The 9,709-nt window shown below is 46.2% G+C and overlaps 1 pseudogene; it reads left to right on the top strand.

Annotated features, from left to right (window-relative positions):
• The first annotated feature begins 2,883 nt into the window (after nucleotides 1-2,883).
• Nucleotides 2,884-9,231, top strand: LOC119289100 (annotated as a pseudogene).
• Nucleotides 9,232-9,709: the final 478 nt, after the last annotated feature.

Raw genomic sequence — 9,709 nt, 5'->3', positions numbered from 1 at the left:
ATATATATATATATATATATATATATATATATATATATATATATATATATATATATATATATATATATATATATATACTGATACAGTGAGGAGAGAGCCGGGAGATCGTGTGAGAGTACAACTGCAAGGGCTGATAATCCTCCTGGCATGCAGGGATAAGCACGCACGTACTGCACGCCCGTTGGGGCTCCTGGTGACGCGGTTGTGTGGTTAGAGCATCTCCAGCCGCGCCCCCAACAAGACCCCTCAGGCGATTTTTCGGCCGCCGGCGTCGAAAAATTGGCCCAGTCGTGCCTCCAAAGGCCCAATTTTCACCGGCTCGGGCTGAAATTGGCGCAGGCGGACCTAGGCCGAACCCGGCGCGCTTGGGGGGCGCTCGGGAGCGCCGGCCGAATCATTTTTTGGCACGAAAGTCGGCAGGCCCTCCTTGGCAGCAACTCGGTTCTTCCCGCCGCGTCGTCGTCCTCATCGCCTCGGTTCCCGTGGCGAATCAATGCCAACGCTTCCGCGCGCCACCGCGTCGGTCTCCTCCATTGATGCCTCATGGGCGGCGCAGTGAAGACCAGACGACGGGCACCCCTTGCCCGCCACGCGTAACACGGTGGCCACGCGTACGCGCGGCGCCTCTGCCTATATAAGCCGTCCCCAGTGCACCGGTGACGCACAGACTCTCCATCGCCGACGCCCCGTTCCTCCCCGTCCCCCCTCTCCTCTCATCGTTCCAGCTCACCCATGGTCGAGCGCTTCCCAGGCGACAACGTGGCGGCGAACGGCTTCGGCTGCCGCCACCTCCACGAGGACGAAGCTCGGCTCCTCTACGAGGCCGATTACCCGGTCCCGCCGGACATGCTGGTGCCCGGGGCATGGAGGATTAGCACCGGTGGGGTCCCGGTGCCACCATCGCCCACTGGAGCGGCGCAACGTGTGGAGATCGCGCGTATCCGCGCCTCTCTGCCGCAGGCGGTGAGGGAAGGCCCTCGGTATGTCCCCGACAGCCCGCTGTGGGAGCCCTACTTCCGCCGCCGCCACGCCGAGCAGCTCGAGGCCACCAACGGCGTCGTGCCCTCCGGGAGGCTCAACTCCGAAGGCCCACCGATGACGGTGGGGCGTGCCCGGGCGCATGCTGGAGGCCGTCCTCAAGTACATCGAGGGCGGCAACACGCCCAAGCTGGAGTACCCCGCTCCCCCGTCCTTCTGCCGCCGGTGTGGGAGCTCATGAACGCCGAGGCGCATGGACCCGGGGGCATCCTCCTCCTCGTCCGGCTGCTCGACCGCCGACCGGAGTACCCCAGGACACGCCGGTCAGCCACCACACGCGCAGCTCCGGCATCCGCATCGCCGACTCCTCCCCCACCTCTGGCCGTTTCGTCCTCGTCAGGCCGAAGGAGGAGCCTGGCCTCCCTGCGGACTACAAGGCCATAGCACGGCACGGCTTCTCCGACGAGGAGGCCCTAAAGTGGGCGCGGGACGACTACCTCCGCGACGAGATGGTCCGGCGGCGCCGAGCCCTGGAGGAGATAGCCGCCCGCAAGCGTGGGCGCGAGCACGAGCACGACATGGTGATCCTCGACAGCGATGAGGACGAGGATGCCCCCAGACTGTCCAACCTGCCGCGCCAACCTAGGGAGGGGTGCAGCAGGGACGGCGGCCGCAGAGAAGGTGACGACGACGACGACGGCGGCGGCGGCGGCGCCGACTACATGCAGTTCTACAGGCTCCTTGACATGTAGAGCTTCAAGGGCGGCGGGCGGCGAGGAGCAGCGAGGGCGACGGCGGGCCTAGTAGCATTTTTTTTTCTTTTTTTGTAAAATATTTTAAATATGTATGAACTCGCTGAAGTGGTTGAATTTGCGCCTAGTTTGCAGGTTTCAAAAAAATGCGTGCGCGCCGCGACTGGGGGCACAACGCCCCTAGCACGCGGTTTTCGTCGGTGCGCCTTCAGGGGTGATTTTTAGCGCCTCCTGGCGGCCAACGGCTGGAGATGCTCTTAGCTAGGCGAGGAGCATGACGTAGTGGTCTTCCAACAAAAGTTACTCCATCGATAAGCAACACGGTCTAAATATAGCTAGCATTCCTTTATCCTGGGTGTTTTTAGAGAAGGCCGCAGACAATATTCGAGGAGTAAAGCAGTCACAATATCCGAGGTAGACTTTAAGATGTTTTAGCTTTTTTACTATCCGCTTGTATTTAGACGTGTTTTAATGTTTATGCTAACTCATTTCATTTTGTATGTAGTCCAAATTAATATATCTATATCTATACCAATATAATCTATATCTATATCTATATCTATACCAATATAAAAAGACCCAAAGGGGTAGATTCAAACCATCTCGACCGTCAAATCATGTTATCTAGCGGTTCAAATCGATTCAATGTTGAGCACCAAACACGTTTAACACTCTAATTACCCACCACTGCCATTGGTTATAAACACGATTTTGACGTTATCCCATGAAATCTGCCATGTAATTAATATCCTACCATTATCTCGAAAAAGTAATTGATATCTTACCAAATACCTACGTGCAAGAGATATATCTTACCTAATATGACATGCAACTAATATCCTACCTAATATGAACGTGCATTGCACGTACATTATACTAGTCTATCTAAGTATCTAAAAACATGTTATAATCCAGTAGCATGCGGATGTCAAACCACTGGTTGACTCGAGCGACCAAACCGGGTACGCATTTTTCTGTAGTTGACCTTGACCACGGCTCGACGACAGTCCAGTCGTGTCTGCACTATTTCACGGGGGTTCCACCTCCCCAAGCAGCCATTTTACGATTCTGCCCCTCACCTCACTCGTCCACCACCACGATCGGCGCCGCCGCCCGCCTCCCCCTCCTCTCGGACGGAGGCCAACCAGGGCGAATGGCTGCACCGGCGAGCGACGATGAAAGCAAGGACGTGGACGCCTTCCTGTCGTCGTGCGCGGTGTCTGGCGAGGTCGCGTATGCCGCCGCTGAGGCCGTGCTCGAGCGCCTCCAGGCCCGCGCCTCCCGCGCTACGGCCCGACGCCTCCTCGACGCCGTCCACCGCTGCTTCGACGTCGGGCAGGAGCACCGCTTCCTCACCTTCCACTTCCGTGACGTCATTGTCGACCCCCACATCCGAGGTCGCCCCCCCAGTCCTCTCCGCAAACGTATCACCTTTCGCGGAAATCGGCCGTCTGGCCGTCAAAATTATAAAGGCCACGTCTATGGGTTATTGTAGTGTTTAGGTAAAGCGCGTGGGCAATTCCACTGGAGTGTCAACCATGTGGGCATGTGGCGGCCTATAAATATAATGCTGCTGACTAATGTAAGCGCTAGGTGTCCCTCGACTGCAACTGTGTGTGAGATTATGAGTGTATAATTGCGCAGAGACTTGATCCCCCTGCTCCTTATGCAGGGAACACTTCAGTCTCGCTTGTTGAATAATTCACACTCTCTGTTTTGGACTTTTGGTGCTCATATAAAATGGAAACAATGGCACTCCGGATCTGTCTGACATAGTTTACTTGATGAGATTTATTTAACTTTTAGCGTTTGCTTCAGAATCCGGTACTGCACATAATGTGATGTGCCTCCTTGTGTGAGGCTTACTCTGTTAGTGTATCTGATCCCTAGCACTTTTTTACTGAGATTCCCTATACGTTGTTTAGAAATATATGGATATACTATTTATTTTTGTGGGAACAAGATTTTTTTTGGTGACTAGTTGGAGCCAGATTTATGTGTGTGAGAAAGTGAACCAAAAACAGACACTTGTTTTTTGTTTTTGTGGGAGCTAGTTGCATTCAAAGATATGGCTTCAATGTGACCACCTTCTTTTCTTGTGGAAGTTTGATAGTCATAGAGGATCAACGGAAGTTCACATGAGATTAGCACACATCAAGGCATTGGTCAAATGGTACTCAGAGAAATGTTTTCATGGCCTCTAAGCATCATTTTTTTCATTCTTTTGTGTAAGCTGCAGAGTTTGGAGGTTGATGCTATCTATTTTTCTTCTTACAATTCATCTTTGGCAGAACAATCCTAACTGCAGCGATCAAACTTATTGCAGTAAGAAAAAAAATAGGGCATAGCCTACATACTTTGGAGAGTGTTACTATCAATTTTTCTCTTCTAATTTAGCAGCTGCTTCTAGGGTTCCAGCAAAGCACGAAGCTAACAATGATGGAGATACCTAGCATTTTCACTCCTGAAGATTGGTCCTTCGCTTTTTATGAGGGCCTTAATCAGCATCAAGATTCCACTTCCAGGGATAAGACGTATGGAGAGCTGGGGTGTGGCAATGGTTGGATATCTATTGCGCTTGCAGAGAAGTTGTCCCCTTTGAAGGTGGTTTTCTCTAGTTCTGTCAATAATTTATATTATCGTCGTTGCTACAGAAGTGGGAGCCACATCAGTTATACATTTACTTTGCTATAATGATATATCACTTTTGGTACCTCTGAGGAAAATAATATCTACCGAGCATTTATTATTCAATTTGAGCAAGGATCTAGTCTAATACCACACATTGTTCAAACCACGCTGAGCATTGTGTCCTTTTTTCTTGAACTGAGCAGTGTGTCCTTTAAAGCAGGAAAGAGGGAAATGACATCCAATTAGATTTTGATCCGCACATGTCAGTCAAACAAATTAATTTGCAAGCAGCTAATTATTACCTTCATAGTCCAGCCGTTGTTTCTGTCAGAACCCAAGCTGAGCATTGTTTATTTCTTTGCAGGTCTATGGTCTGGATATTAACCCAAGGGCCATCAAGATTGCATGGATAAATCTATACTTGAATGCCCTAGACGACAATGGTCTCCCGGTCTATGACAGGGAGGGAAAAACATTGCTGGATAGAGTTGAATTCCATGAATCTGATCTTCTTTCATACTGTATAGATAACAAGATAGAACTTGATTGCATTGTTGGCTGCATACCACAGGTACGGTTAGTTATTACTGTATCATGAAAGGAAATTATAGTAGACCAGAACCGAAGGAAATTGCTTACTCTCGAAATCTGCTTTTCAGATTCTTAACCCCAATCCAGAGGCAATGTCAAAGATTATGACTGAAAATTCAAGTGTACTCCTTGAGCAACTACTGTGCTCTTCAGGTAAGTAGAGATATACCTTCTTCATGATTACCACTTAAGGAAAATGTATTGACATGTGTAATGTGTTGAACTTATTCCATTCAGTTTACCTAATACCAATGGCGATTTGTCTTCATGTCGCTTCTCTAGCTGGAGTGAACTTATTTCTTGATTGCTCTATGAAGTAACTACATTTTGTATATAACCAGATATAAGAAAAAAAATTGTCTTAGGAGTGTATGCTATTTCCTTGTAGGCATGTGTTGCTAGCTCTGATATAATTAAATAATTTTTATAAATAATATAGGATCTGTACTGAAAACTTGGTCCCACAAGTATCATAATCAGCTTAACACTTTAACTGGATGGTTAGGAAGGACAGGACTGACAGTCTACATTAAAAGGACAACTAGGCTAAATGCTGGATACTAGAATAACTCTTTTGGCAGTATTCCATGTTTGAAATTCCTCACCTCGACTTCCACCTTTTGCACAACTTCATTTTTTTGCAACATATCTCTTTTGATCCCTATAAATAGAAGTTTTTCTCAGTTGCTAAGCATTTCATCATCATTTGACATGATGCACACATAGTATTAATCAAGACAATGTTTCATATGATGGCTGAATGTTCTATTCCATTTCCCTTGTGCTTATTTGTTATGTTTCTAAACTTGTTGCATCTCTTACCTCCAGGTTTTTTTTGAGGACCAGTTTGGCCTCGGGTTGATTGCTCGGGCAGTTGAAGAAGGGATAGCTGTCATAAAGCCTATGGGTATCATGATATTCAACATAGGAGGCCGACCAGGTCAAGGTGTCTGTGAACGCCTATTTCTACGCCGTGGATTCCATATCAGTAAGCTCTGGCAAACAAAAATTATGCAGGTATCAATTTTGTGAAACCAGGAAATCTTTCCATGCCAGCATTATGTTCTGGTTTTAGTAGGGCGTAGATTTTCCATTTCTCGCCTCATAGTTTCATATTACAATTTGATATTCTTGTTTGGGATCATCACCAACTAGTTGATAATTTTCCAGGCTGCCGACACTGATATTTCAGCTTTAGTTGAAATTGAACAAAACAGCCCACATCAATTTGAATTTTTTATGGACCTTGCCGGGGATCAGTCTGTCTCTGCACGCACAGCCCAAGCATACATGAAATCTGGTGGCCGTGTTTCACATGCTTTGTCTGTGTATAGCTGTCAACTTCACAAACCCATTCAGGTTCCTTCACACTCTCATTGGATTTGTAAAGTAAACAATACAGTGATGGAAGTAGTACTAATTCAGACGATTTTCAGGTGAAGAAATTGTTTGAGATTCTTAAAGATGGGTTCAATGAAATCAGCAGCTCCCTTGATTTGTCCTTTGATAATGATTCGGTTGCTTCTGAAAAAATGGTCTTCCTAGTATACCTTGCTAGTTTTTTGAAAGAGAATAAGTCCAATCCTTGTGAGCCTCCATTTGGATGTTTAAACTTCCGGAATCTTGTTGCTGAATTTATGAAGAGCTACTACAACATCCCATTAACTTCTGATGTAAGGCTTCTTAGTTGTGTTCGCTTATACCAGAAATTCATAGGATCAACTTATTTGCCGCTTCTATCATGTGCTTCATATGATCCTCCTTTTTTTTCTGGTGCACCAGAATGTTGCTGTATTCCCTTCTCATGCTGTTGCCATAGAAATTTCTCTTGGACTGTTCTCACCGGCACTTGCAATTGTGGATGAACATCTGACCAGACACTTGCCGAAGCAATGGTTAACATCCTCAGCAATTGAGGTACTCCCTGTGTGTGGCCCATGCATGCATATGCAGCTTGTGAATGTAGTGCAACACTTCTTCAAGCAACACCCAATGTGTACTACTTAATGGTGCAATGTTCTTCTTCTTTTTTTAAAAAATTGTTCAACGGGAATAATGGAAAAGGCATGCCTGTTAGGTGAAGAAAATATGATGATTCAAGAATGTTGATGTTAATGCTTCTTTTTAAAATTTCAGGGAAGAGCAGATTGTAACCATGCTGAAGACACAGTCATTGTAATTGCAGCACCACGCCAATTAGATTTGCTAATTGAGTTGATCAGGAAACTGAAGCCTCAGGTGGTTGTTACTTGCATGGCTAAGTTTGAGGCTATCACCAGTGCTGCTCTAGTGAATATACTAAGTGCAACAAGAGATATTGGTTCCCGGCTGTTCGTAGATATTTCAGAGCATCTGGAGTTGTCTAGCCCGCCAAACTCTAATGGTGTGTTGAAGTATCTTGCTGAGAACACCCTACCTTCGCATGCAGTTATACTCTGTGGTCTAGTAAAGGATCAGGTGCCTATAACTTTACCACATCAATTTTGTTCCATGGTGGATCGATCTCTCATGTCTCCTTTTAACTACGATTTATTATGATGAGTTAAATACCTTATGTGTCTCATCCTGACGCCCTGACCCCACTGGGGGATGTGTATATGTGATTGATGGTTGGTCTTATACATTAAAGACGATCCTACACTGTATTTGAACTTCTCTGCATTTTTACACCTGCTTTAGAAACTTCCTAAATATTTTAATCTGCATGTGCTCTACCTTATTTTGGATTATTGTGCAGGTTTATTCTGATCTGGAAGTTGGATTATTGTGCAGGTTTATTCTGATATGGAAGTTGGTTTTGCCATATCTGAGGATGAAACTGTCTATAAGGCGTTGTCACAAACTAGTGAGCTATTGGAAGGACATACTTTTGTGATCAGCCAACAGTATTATGGCTGTCTTTTTCATGAGCTACTGGCGTTCCAAATTGACAACCGGCATGCACAGCGAGAGGTAATCGTGACGTAACTCCCGCAGTTTTCCACTCATCCTCATGATAATGGAAAACTGTTCTGTCTAATGGTGCCAATAGTGGACATTCCTCTCAGCATAACTCAGCCGTTTAGTTGGATAACAGGTAGTCAGAGTGAACAACTAAATATATTAGTAGGATGACTGATTATGTTCCTTGATGTCTAACTATGAGTAATAATAATAATATGCCCTGGTATCTATGGAATATCACACTTAAAAAGAAAGGGGGCCTATGGAATATCTTTTGACCTTAATGTTTAACTTTTGGTTAGGCTTTTGATGTTTCCTTGCTCTTTTGTAGAGACAACCTGCAGAAGTGATACCTCAGAAGATGATAGGATTTTCTAATTCAGCTATGTCAACCCTGAAAGAAGCTGAATTTTTCGTTCCTGACTCCAAGGAATCTAGTATCATTCATATGGATCTAGACCGCAGCTTTTTGCCAGTACCTTCTGTGGTGAACACTTCAATTTTTGAAATTTTTGTTAGGCAGAACATCACGGATTCTGAAACTGATGTTCATTTCGGCATTAAAAAGTTGTTGAAACATTACTATGGTGGTTTCCCAGGAGACCGTTATTCTGACAGGTTAGATGGCTTCGGTATGGAAATTATCTATGGAAGCACCTGTGTTGCACTCTTCAACAAGCTTGTTCTTTGCTGCGTGCAAGAACAAGGTACCTTCTTTTTCCCTTTGGGCACCAATGGGCACTATGTCTCAGCAGCAAAGTTTATGAACGCAAACATCTCGACCATTCCAACAAATTCAGATTCAGGATTCAATATTGAACCAATGGTTCTAAACAAAGCTCTAACTGAGGAAGAAAATTGGGCCTGTTGGGTCTATATTTCTGGCCCTACAATTAACCCTTCTGGTTTCCTATACAGTGACAAAGAGATCAGAGATCTGCTTTCTATTTGTGCTATGCATGGAGCTAGGGTAGTGATAGATACCTCCTTCTCTGGTCTGGAGTTCCAAACCGACCGCTGGGCTTGGAGAAATTTGGAAAGATTTTCTCATAATGTTTGCTTAGATCCCCCATTCATCGCTTTTATGCTCGGAGAGCTGTCCCTTGGGCTGACTGCGAGTGGCCTTGATTTTGGGTTTTTAATTTTCAATGACCTGTCCGACGTTGAACATAATCTCGCAAACTTGAGTCAGCCACATAGCACATTGAAGTACACTTTCAGAAAGCTATTGGGTCTTAAGAACAAGAGGGATCAACACTTCTCTAATCTCAACATGGAGCAAAAGGAGACACTGAAAAATCGTGCCAACCACTTGGCAAAGGTTAGCCTTTTGTAACATTCTGAACTGCCCTCTTAAATTTGTACTCCCTTCAGATCTTAGTTTCACATAGAAAGATTGGCAGAACCTTATTAGTGTAATCTGAGTAACTTGAGTTCATGTTGGCAATCATTCCATCGAAAAATCAGTTTGATCTGTACTATTCCATAGAAATTGTAATATGCGGGCAAAAAAAAACCTCGGTCGTACCTGTCCAGGGCGACTCGACCTAAACCTAGTGCTGCCCCCAATCCCCTCCCCCCCCTCGCGTCGTTGCCGGAGGATGCCGCCGGGCGAAGCCCGTGTCGACGGCGGCGGCAAGGTGCTCTCTCGTGGCGACCCTAGTTCTATGGGCGGAGGAACTCCTTGGCGGCCGTTGTGTCCCAGCCCGCGCGGGACTGGGTGAGCGGTGGCAGGCTGTGGCGGGCGGAGCTTGACAGACGGCGGCGTTCTGCGGGTCAAGCTGGTGATGGCGGCGCGGTGGCGTGCTAGGGAT

This window comes from Triticum dicoccoides, chromosome 4A (assembly GCF_002162155.2).
Source record: "Triticum dicoccoides isolate Atlit2015 ecotype Zavitan chromosome 4A, WEW_v2.0, whole genome shotgun sequence".
Taxonomy (NCBI): Eukaryota; Viridiplantae; Streptophyta; class Magnoliopsida; order Poales; family Poaceae; genus Triticum; species Triticum dicoccoides.
The sequence above is the reverse complement of the archived record's forward strand: the minus strand, read 5'-3'. Positions and strand labels throughout refer to the sequence as shown.